The sequence below is a fragment of the Macrotis lagotis genome, chromosome 3 (genome assembly GCF_037893015.1).
Source record: "Macrotis lagotis isolate mMagLag1 chromosome 3, bilby.v1.9.chrom.fasta, whole genome shotgun sequence".
Lineage (NCBI taxonomy): Eukaryota > Metazoa > Chordata > Mammalia > Peramelemorphia > Peramelidae > Macrotis > Macrotis lagotis.
The window spans coordinates 161,032,620-161,042,396 of NC_133660.1; positions in this window are offsets into that span (position 1 = coordinate 161,032,620).

Below are 9,777 nucleotides of genomic sequence, written 5' to 3' on the forward strand. Positions count from 1 at the left end.
GATACTGAGACACCCTGAAGGTCTCAGTGAAGAACTTTGGAATTGATTATGTAGAATGGGAGATACTGGCACAGGACCATTCCGCATGGCGTGCCCTCATCAGTGAGGGTGCAGCACTCTATGAGAAAGGCAGAATTGAAGCAGTTCGAGGGAAACATGACATCTATAAGTTTAGAGTACCCACCCCAGGTGTTCACATGGACTATTTTTTTTTAATTTAAGGAAATGGGATTAAGTGACTTGCCAAGGTCACAGCTAGGTAATTATTAAGTGTCTGAGTTCGGATTTAAACTCAGGTCCTCCTGACTGCAGAGTTGGTGCTCTATCCACTGTACCACTTAGCTGCCCTCACATGGACTATTTGTGCCTGCCCGATAGTACAACGTTCCGAGTTCGTATTGATCTGATCAGCCACAGTAGGACACGCTGTAATTTGTCTCAAAGATAGTGATGTCATTTTGGTCTTCTTTGATAACGAATGGCAATAACAAACCAATATCTTGCAATGTTATTTTCCTTTACATGAGGTCCTCATGTAAATGGTTCTCCTAGTTCTGCTTACTTCACTCTGTGTCAGTTTAAACAAGTCTTCTCAGGTCCTTCTGAAACTTTCTTTTTAGCGTACTATATCATTATTATTCATATAAGATGCCCAGTGAATGGGCATTTGCATTCAATTCTTTACTAATACAAAAATACAAAAAATACTGCAAGAAATATTTTGATATGCATAGGCCTTTCTTTTCATCATTAGTTCCCTGAGGTATGTGCCAAATTGTGGTTACACTGGGTCAGAGGGTACATATAGTTTAATGTCTTTTCTAATATAATTTCAATTTATTTTCTAGAGTAGCTGGACCAATTCACAGCTCTATCAATAGTGCATTACAGTATATGCGATCTCAAGTACTTGTCATTTCTGTCATCTGTCACCTTTGCCATTCTGATCAGCATTAGATTTAAAGAAGGTCTGGAAGTTGGGAGAGATGACCAGAATATCATAAGTCCAAACTCCAGTGCCCATGCAGGGTCTCTTCTTGTCTGCCTCTAGCTTCCATGACCACGTCTTACAATTTACTTTGTGGTTATTCCCACATTCTCAGTACTTCCTGAATGATTTATGCTAAAGCCAATTTTGCTGGGAGACTTAAACTTGGCTTGTCTTCTTTTAATAAAGTGCTGTAATTCTGCTGCTTTTATCTTTTAGAGGGGGTGGAGAAGGATGTGATTGTGGTTTTGATTTTACATGAGATATGATGTCTTATTTTAGTTCCTCCTTATACCTCTCCTCCTACCTCCAACTTGTACTATAATAGATCTGGTTGACACATTCAAAATTGAATTAACACCTAGGCTGTATTTTCCCAAGACAACATCATATGAAAAAAAGACAACATCATATGTGTGAATCCTGAACATATTTCATCAACCCTGAAAGGTAGAGATGGTGACCCAGTGGTACAGTAAGTACTTTCGACCTTCAAGTTTTAGGTTTGAACCCAACTATGTCAGTGAAGATCAAAATGCTATTTTTTTCTTGATGGCTACTTGATGGCTTCTTGAAGTGAGTAAACTGCTGATTACTTAATGGTCATTCATTCATTCAACAAGCATTTCTCAAACTCCCATTGTATAGTAGACTATCTTGATCTCTGCCACCTGAAAGCCCAGTATATTTACATTTCACCCTCTTCTAGTGTTCAACCCTGAAGGGGATTGGAGGGTGTCTAGGTTCTCTGTCATTGACTCAAGCCTGCATTGATGATGTCCCTTTATTTTAGGGAGTCCCCTGCACCCCAGTTCCATCTGACCACTTGATAGTCAGGTTAGTTGTGACCTTGGGCAAATCACTTAATCCCATTGCCTTAAATAAAAAAATAGTCCATATTTATGACATATGACAATAGTCCATATTATGACAAAATACAAATGGTCCCTCAAAACTTGAAGGCATAAACCCCACCCAGTATCACCTCAGTCTGGGAAAGGAAAGAATATTAGATTCCCAATCTAGTTAAGTTACCATGTAGTGTGGTCTCACCAAATTCCAAGGCCAAAGCACCTTTCTTCTTAGGTTTAGGTTTCAGGGCATCCCTGTTGGACTGGCAACACTGGGCTTCCAAGTTTGCCTCAAAGGTCATCATGACTCAAGGATCCCAGATCTGAGGATTCCACAACTTGTGTCTAGAACTGAAAAGGACAAACAGAACAGAACAAAACTAAACCCTAGGTTGCTTCTCAGGACTACAGGGCTCAAAAAAAAAGCTAGGAAGAGAGAGGGTAGCCCTTTAAATCATGGCACCCATACTTTGGGTGAATAGACACTTCACCTTTTCTGGATGTCTCTGGAGAGAGAGTAAGTGACCCAGATGCAGTCGGTTTTGGCTGCACAGCCATTTGAAAGAGGCTGTTACCATCCATGTGGTAAAGGAATGAAGGATATTGTCTTCTAGAAGCTGGTTCCTAGCCTCTCTTGGGTGGGCATAGGCATACTAGATAATCTGGGTATGTGCAAAGTCTCTTCTTTAACAGAATTTATATTCTACTGGAGAGAAACAACACAGGCAAATTAACACAGACATACAAAATAAATATTGTCATTTTAGCTAGGAGAAGTCAAAGAAGAATTCCAGAAAACTCTCTTGTAGAATGGTGGCACTGGGACTGAGATTGCAATGGAATTTCCAGGAGGTAGTGGTAAGGAGGGACAGCATTCCAGGCATAGTCCTTTCTAAGGCGTGGAGATATAAGACATCAAATAGACCATTTTGAGTGAGATATAGAGTGAATGAGATGAGTCATTTGAAATCAATATGTTGATTCCATCCTTACTAAATGACATCTGAGTGAAGTCTCAGTGGACCGTTGCATAGAAGACTCAACAGATTTAAATACTACCAACACTGGGCTGAATGGGGATTGAAGAAATCTCTTCTATTACTAAGAATAATGCTTCCCACCTTTCACTGAAGCGTTCAGGGGTTTTTGGAGCTACCATTTGATCAAGTTGTTAAAAATTCATGAGTGGAGGGCTTAGTAGAGTGAGATCACTTTATGATCCTAGTGTTAGAACGCTGGCTGGTTGGGCTAATTGTCATATAGATAGCTGACCTTTGTGGTAGTTTACACTTGATCTGGATTATATCTGAATCCAAGTAATGATGAGTCATGTAACAGGACATACATAATGTCCTTTTTCCCATATACAATAAAGGCATAGTGTCTTAATGCATGGTACCCTGTGACCCAGTGACACTGGTCCTTTTGTTTTTCCACATACATTATACTTTTTTCATTGATTGCCCCCAACTCTGGAAGTCTCTCCCTTCCTCTGTCTTCTAGCTTTCCTTCTTTCAATTCTTATCTAAAGTTTCACCTTCTACAAGAATGTTGCCTTTTTCTTTGAGATTATTTATCCTGTTTAGATCTTATTTGATCATAGCTGTTTGCATATTATCTCCCTCATTAGACTGTGTTCTCCTTGAGAAAAGGCACTTTTTTTCCCCTTTCTTTGTCCTCCCATTAATTAATATGGTAGGCACTTAATAAATGTTAGTTGACTGACTTTAGTAGGCATTTAATGATTGCTAGATTGTTTAAAAAAAGAAGAAAAACCTGAAGAACTTTTCCCCTCTTGCTGTGGGAATGTAGCTAAACTAATATTTTCAGTACTAATCAAATTGCACTATGACTTCATTCCCCTCTCTAGACCAAAACTCCCCCCCCCCCCCATTATCCATCCTGATATGCTCCATCTTTCCTGGAATGTCAGCTTGTTGAAGGAAGGGACTATTTTCAATTTTTATTTGTATCCCTAGCATCTAGCAGAATCCTTTAAATGTAGCGAACTTTTTAAAAATGTTTTTTCATTCATTCAAGAAGAAGAGATATGTTTTGCTCATTGGTGTTTTGTTGCAAGACAAGTCAAGTAAGTGACATCTATTTATTTTACATCAATTATTGGACAGGCACAGGAGACAAGTGTGGGGCCTGGAATCTGGAACTTCAAATCTGGTCTCAAACACTAACTAGCTGTGTACTCTGGGCAAGTCACTTAATCCTGTTTGCCTCAGTTTCCTCATCTGTAAAATGAACTGGAGAAGAAAATGACAAACCACTCTAATGACTTTGCCAAAAATAAAAAATCAACCAAAATCCCCTAATGAATCACAAAGAGTGGGACATGACTGAAAAATGTTTAAACAGCAACAAAAACATGCCTAGCATTGTGCTAAATAATACAATTTATGCAAAAAAGTATTCATTTGTTCATTTAAGCATCTTTAGAGTGGTAGACATACAATAATATCTTTTTTGTCTAATTGTTGTTTATGTCTTGTTTCTCAAAATAAAGGTTAAAAACTAGAAGACAGAAAATATAATGAGAGGTGACTATAGGACTATAGTGATTATAAACATAAGCACTATGTTTTATTTATTGTTATGTTTACCACTCTAAAGAGATTTTTGATGGCTAAATAAAATGCATATTATGTAGTTTTTAAAAAGTTTACTTCACTGAATTGTTGCTGAATTAAATGTGTAATATTTAAATATTTCTCAAAGATTTATCTTTGTTGAGGTAGTTGGAAAAGTTTTCACAGAAGATTGAAGCATTAGCTGAGTTTTAAAAGACAAGTGAGATTAGGAGAGGGTAAAAGAAAACAAAAACTCTGATTCTTGTTTTTCCATCTAGAACTCAAACTGGAAATAGAAAATATTTTTATAAACTTGGGTACTGGCATGTTCAGATGCAGTTTAACTTCTCAAAAAAAAGTTTGTTCTTTTTCTAACTGCATGATTTTTTAAAAAATATTCAATATTGTATTATGCATTAGTACTAAGGTGTTAGTTTCTCTAGCTTTGTGAGTACAGGTAATATTCTGCAACACATAAATGGTCACCTTTTAAAAACTATAAAACATAAAATTCCCTGGGATTCATCTAATGAAATGTGCTATGAATTTTGCTTTTGTTATATCACTTAAATATATTTTTAAAATACCACCTAACATTGATAATTACCCTTCATTGTGGTCAAAGAAAGAAAAGAAAAAAAGGAAGGAGGAAAGGAGGAAAGGCAGGAAGGAAGAAAAAAGAAAGAAATATCACACACACACACACACACACACACACAAATACACCCATACACCCACTGCCTCCTCACTTTCAAGTCTTGCTTCTGACACATACAGGACAGGTGACTCTGAGCAAGTCACTGAGCCTCTCAGTTTTCTAGGCAGCTCTCTAAGGATATAAGGTACAGAGAAGGTGTCATTAGCATTAATACAAGTTTCCTGAATAGGAAATCCCCAATACCAATGGAATCACCTCAAATGAAAGGTGATAATCTTTGAACATCCAGTTACTTCCTCTTCCCTCCACTTTCCTTTTCAGAACTCCAAGCCATTTCCCCTCAACTTCTAAAGGTTCCCACCATTATGTCCCTGAGTAGTCCACCAGCTGGTGGGAACTTCGGTCTTCATCTATATGGAGGAATGTATCAGAGCTGAAGCGGACACTTTCCCTCCTCACAGACCAGGCAGAAGCTATATGGTAGCTGGCCTTGATGGTTTTGTTTGAAACAGCTCATGGAAAATTGGGTCAAATTAAAAAGTGATTTTTTTTTTAAATGTTAAGAGAGAGATTAGAATCGAACAAATACAAATCTCCAGGATCTAGGAAATACAAAGGGAGTTGACTACTATTTTTGATGCTAATTAATAAAAAGAAAGAGAGGCATATACCTTAAAGGCTTTTGGGTAGTGAACTTCTGGGGTAATTGTGTCATTTTCGTGTACTTCAAGGGAAAATAATATTGAGATAGGAGGAAAAAAGTATGGCAATTGTCCTGCTCAGGAATCAAGAAGACAGCTGGAAGGAGATAGTCTACCTATTTTCCTACCTATCCCCAAAGTCCCTTTTCATTTGGAAGCTTGAACCATCTTTTATAAAAAAAAAGATCACCTTAGGATGAGAAAGAATATACATAGAGAGATTTAGGGAAATGAAGCTCTGCCTGTCCAGATATCTAACAAGAAGGAAGAGTAATTCCAAACTGGGGAAGGGGTACTCCTTCCAAGTCCCTCTGTGAGTATCCATCTCATATGGAGAGATAGAGTGAGGTCACAAGCTGGACTTGGAGTTGGTAAGTTGTTGTGGTTTACTCTTTGTGACCTGTTTAGGTTTTTCCTTGGAATGGTTTGTCATTAGCTTCTCCAGTTCATTGTACAGATAAGGAAACTGAGACGCATAGGTTTAAGTGATTTGCCCAAGGTTACCCAGCTAATTAAGTGTCTAAGCCCAACATTGAACTCAGACCTTCCTAACTCCAGCCTGGGGCTCTATCCACAGCACTATCTAGCTGCCCCTGGAGTTAGGAAGACCAGGATTCAAATCCTGCCCTTCCAATATTACTTGTGCGACCATGGTTAAGTCAATTACCAGTTCTGAGCATCAGTGTCCTCTCCCATAAAATGCATTTTGCTCCTTTCAGAAAAGAATTGATTTGGGGCAGCTAGGTGGCACAGTGGATAGAGCACCGGCCCTGGGGTCGGGAGTACCTGAGTTCAAATCCGGTCTCAGACACTTAATAATTACCTAGCTTTGTGGCCTTGGGCAAGCCACTTAACCTCATTTGCCTTGCAAAAAAAAAAAATGCATTGGTTTTCTATTTCTGTCCAATCCTACAGCAAAGACAGCATTTTTAATTGTTCTATAATAATTCCCCAAGGACTCTTCTGGTCAACATGAGAATGAAGACCAAACTTTAGTCAAGTGAGAAATCAACAATGTAGTCTTTGGGGGGACCTTATCTCCATTCCCATTTTTATTGGCAAGTAAAGTTCCTAGAGCAAAGCTATATCTTAGTCCTGAGGGTTCTAAGGTACCTGTGAGGGCATAGGGTATGTCTTTCATACATTTGGCTTAAGTGCCTGTTCTGGCATTTTCCTTAATATCAATGGCTAGTGATTATAGCTGCAATATCATTTATGATTGTTGTCTTTTTTTTTTTTTTTTTTAGTTTTTGCAAGGCAGTGGAGTTAAGTGGCTTGCCCAAGGCCACGCAGTTAGGTAATTATTAAGTGTCTGAGGTCAGATTTGAACTCAGGTACTCTTGACCCCAGGGCCGGTGCTCTATCCACGGCGCCACCTAGCAGCTCCATTGTTGTCCTTTGTAATCAAAGAAGATCATGACATCATATGGATGAGGGAATGACTTTAACATTATGATTTTTGTGAGGGGAATGTTGTGGAAAACCATCCTTCTCACTGCTTCTTTCAGAACAGTCTTCACTCTTGTAAAGACTAACAGACTGCCTTTTGTGAGGGGTTGGGGGAGGGAGGAAGTAAGATTAGGGTAAAAATTGTAAAAATCAAAATACATAAAATCTTAAAAGAAAGAACAATCTTCACTCCATGGCCTGATCTAATAGGAAATAGTGGGAGTTCTTGGCCTTATGGGGTCTTTTCCATGTTATTGAGCCCCCCCCCCATGTTATTCTAAGCAGAGCATCAGTATGTTGATATTACGGTGACAAGCTTGCAACAATATGATAAAAACTAACCTGTCTCTTGATGGTCTAAGCATCAGTACAGTGATTTTATAGCAATAGTCTTTCACCAGTAAGCTAAAGCTAACTAGAGATAGAGTGTTGGGCCTGGAGTTAGGAAGACTCATTTTTCTGAGTTCAAATCCAATCTCTGACATTTATCAACTGTGTGACCCTGGGCAAGTCACTTAATCCTATTTGCCTCAATTTCCTCATCTGTAAAATGAGCTGAAGAAGGAAATAGCAAGCCAGTTAAATATCCCTACCAAGAAAACTCCAAATGGGGACATGAAGAATCAGATATGACCAAACAATAGAATGTTTAAACAATTAACATTTAAACAAATAATTAACTAACTTTTGCAGTGGGATATTTCCTAGGGATACAGAAACACACAATTCCCTAGCTCATCTCAAACCTTGATGAGCATTGGTTCAAAACTGAAGAGTGGCTGAAAAACATTTTTTTCCACCAAGTCATTTTCAAATATGGCATCTGAGAGATAGAAAAGTCTCTCCCTGACTTACAGAAATCTTTGTGTAGTTCCACTGTAAGGCTGGGTCATATAAGTCACTCAGGATTTTGCTTCTATCATGCTTGGCTTCCTGGCCAAGTTTCTGGACCCCAGGGGCTCTCAGTTTTTGGAAGCTCACAAGGTCACCAGTCTGGTCTGTTCCGTTTCTAATATTCCTTCACAAAAGGAAGGAAATAATAAGACATATCAGGGACAAAAGCAACAACAGGGGCATGAGCTCATGGCTTCATTTCAACCTCGCTGGGGACTGAAGGTCCTTGGCACAGTCTTCACCTGGAGACTTACAACAAAGAGAAGGAGGTCAAGTCATCTAGGCTTTTGTCTGTAGGCAGGCTTAGCTGCCAGAATCCAGTGGAAAAGCTTTCTTTCCTTCTTGCTAAGTAGACAGGAAAATATTCCCCAAAATGTCTGCGTATGCTCTTCATAAAGAGTCATGTCTGCTTATTCCACATCACTGGGCGCTACAAGTAGGCTCCCCAGACCCACAAGCTGCCAGAGCTAAGCCCCCAAAGGTCAGTCCCCTACTCCAACTTGATGACCCCCGTGTGTACTTGTATTATTGGGGGGATGTCTTTCTTTTCTTGAAAAAGAACAAAAAGTGCTGGTAAGTGGAAAAATAAGCATTTGGGTAAGGGAACATTATAAAAGTTCTATGGGGGGGGGAGAATTTAGAAGTTATTCCTCATTTGCACTGAGGTATGGATTGGGCTATTGTTCTTCCACTTAACAGAGTCATTTTTTCTTGTGGAGACATCTTTTCAAAATCTCTGTCCAGCTCCCCAGTCTGTAAAGTCTGCTTACAGCAATTATATTCAGCAAAAGGCCTAGACTTTGGTCACCTGGCTCAGACAGACTGAGCAGTGTGGGAATGATACTGAATACAAGGTGATGTGGTTTCCTAGGCACTAGCCCTGAAAGCTTCTGATTCCAATTCCTCTCTGGCACATCCTTTTTTCCCTCTTCCCAACACTCCCTACCCCCCTTAAATCATCAGAACTACTCTGTTAAAATCTGAAACCTTAACCCTTGCCTAACCTTTACTTAAAAAATGGGATGGAGAATGAGATTATAGGGGAAGGGTTTTTTGTTTGCTTTTTCTTAATGGGGGAATTTAACCTTCAAAGGCAGGGAGGATAACTGACAGGGATCATTAAGGCAGTTAGGTGTCTCAGTGAACAGTGTTAGACTTGGATTGGGAAGATCTGAGTTCAAGAAGGAAGGAAATGAATATTTATTTAGTTCTTACTATGTATCAGATACTATGCTAACTGCTTCGGATAAAGAGAAACTAGTGAAAAGAACAATCAATAGTCTCTGCCCTCACAGAGCTTACATTCTAATGGGGGTGGAAATGCAACACTATAAAAAGATGAAAAGAGTGGGAAAAGAGAATGAAAGTTTGGAAGAGTGGGATAGGAGAGACATCATTTTGAAATCCAGAAGCCAAAAATAGGGTTCTTAGAAGACTAAAAGCCAGTCTGGGCCTTTCCACCAAATGGGGGACTCTAGGAGAAAGTCACTAATGTGAGAAAGGGCAGGTCTTGCAGAGGGAGCTCCATGTTCAAAAAGCTACAGGGATGGTTGGTTATTCAAAAGCAAGTAAGATAATATCTGTGAAGCACTTTACAAAGCTAAAAGTACTATCTAACTCTATTATTATTATTAATTATCATTATTATCTGACTCAT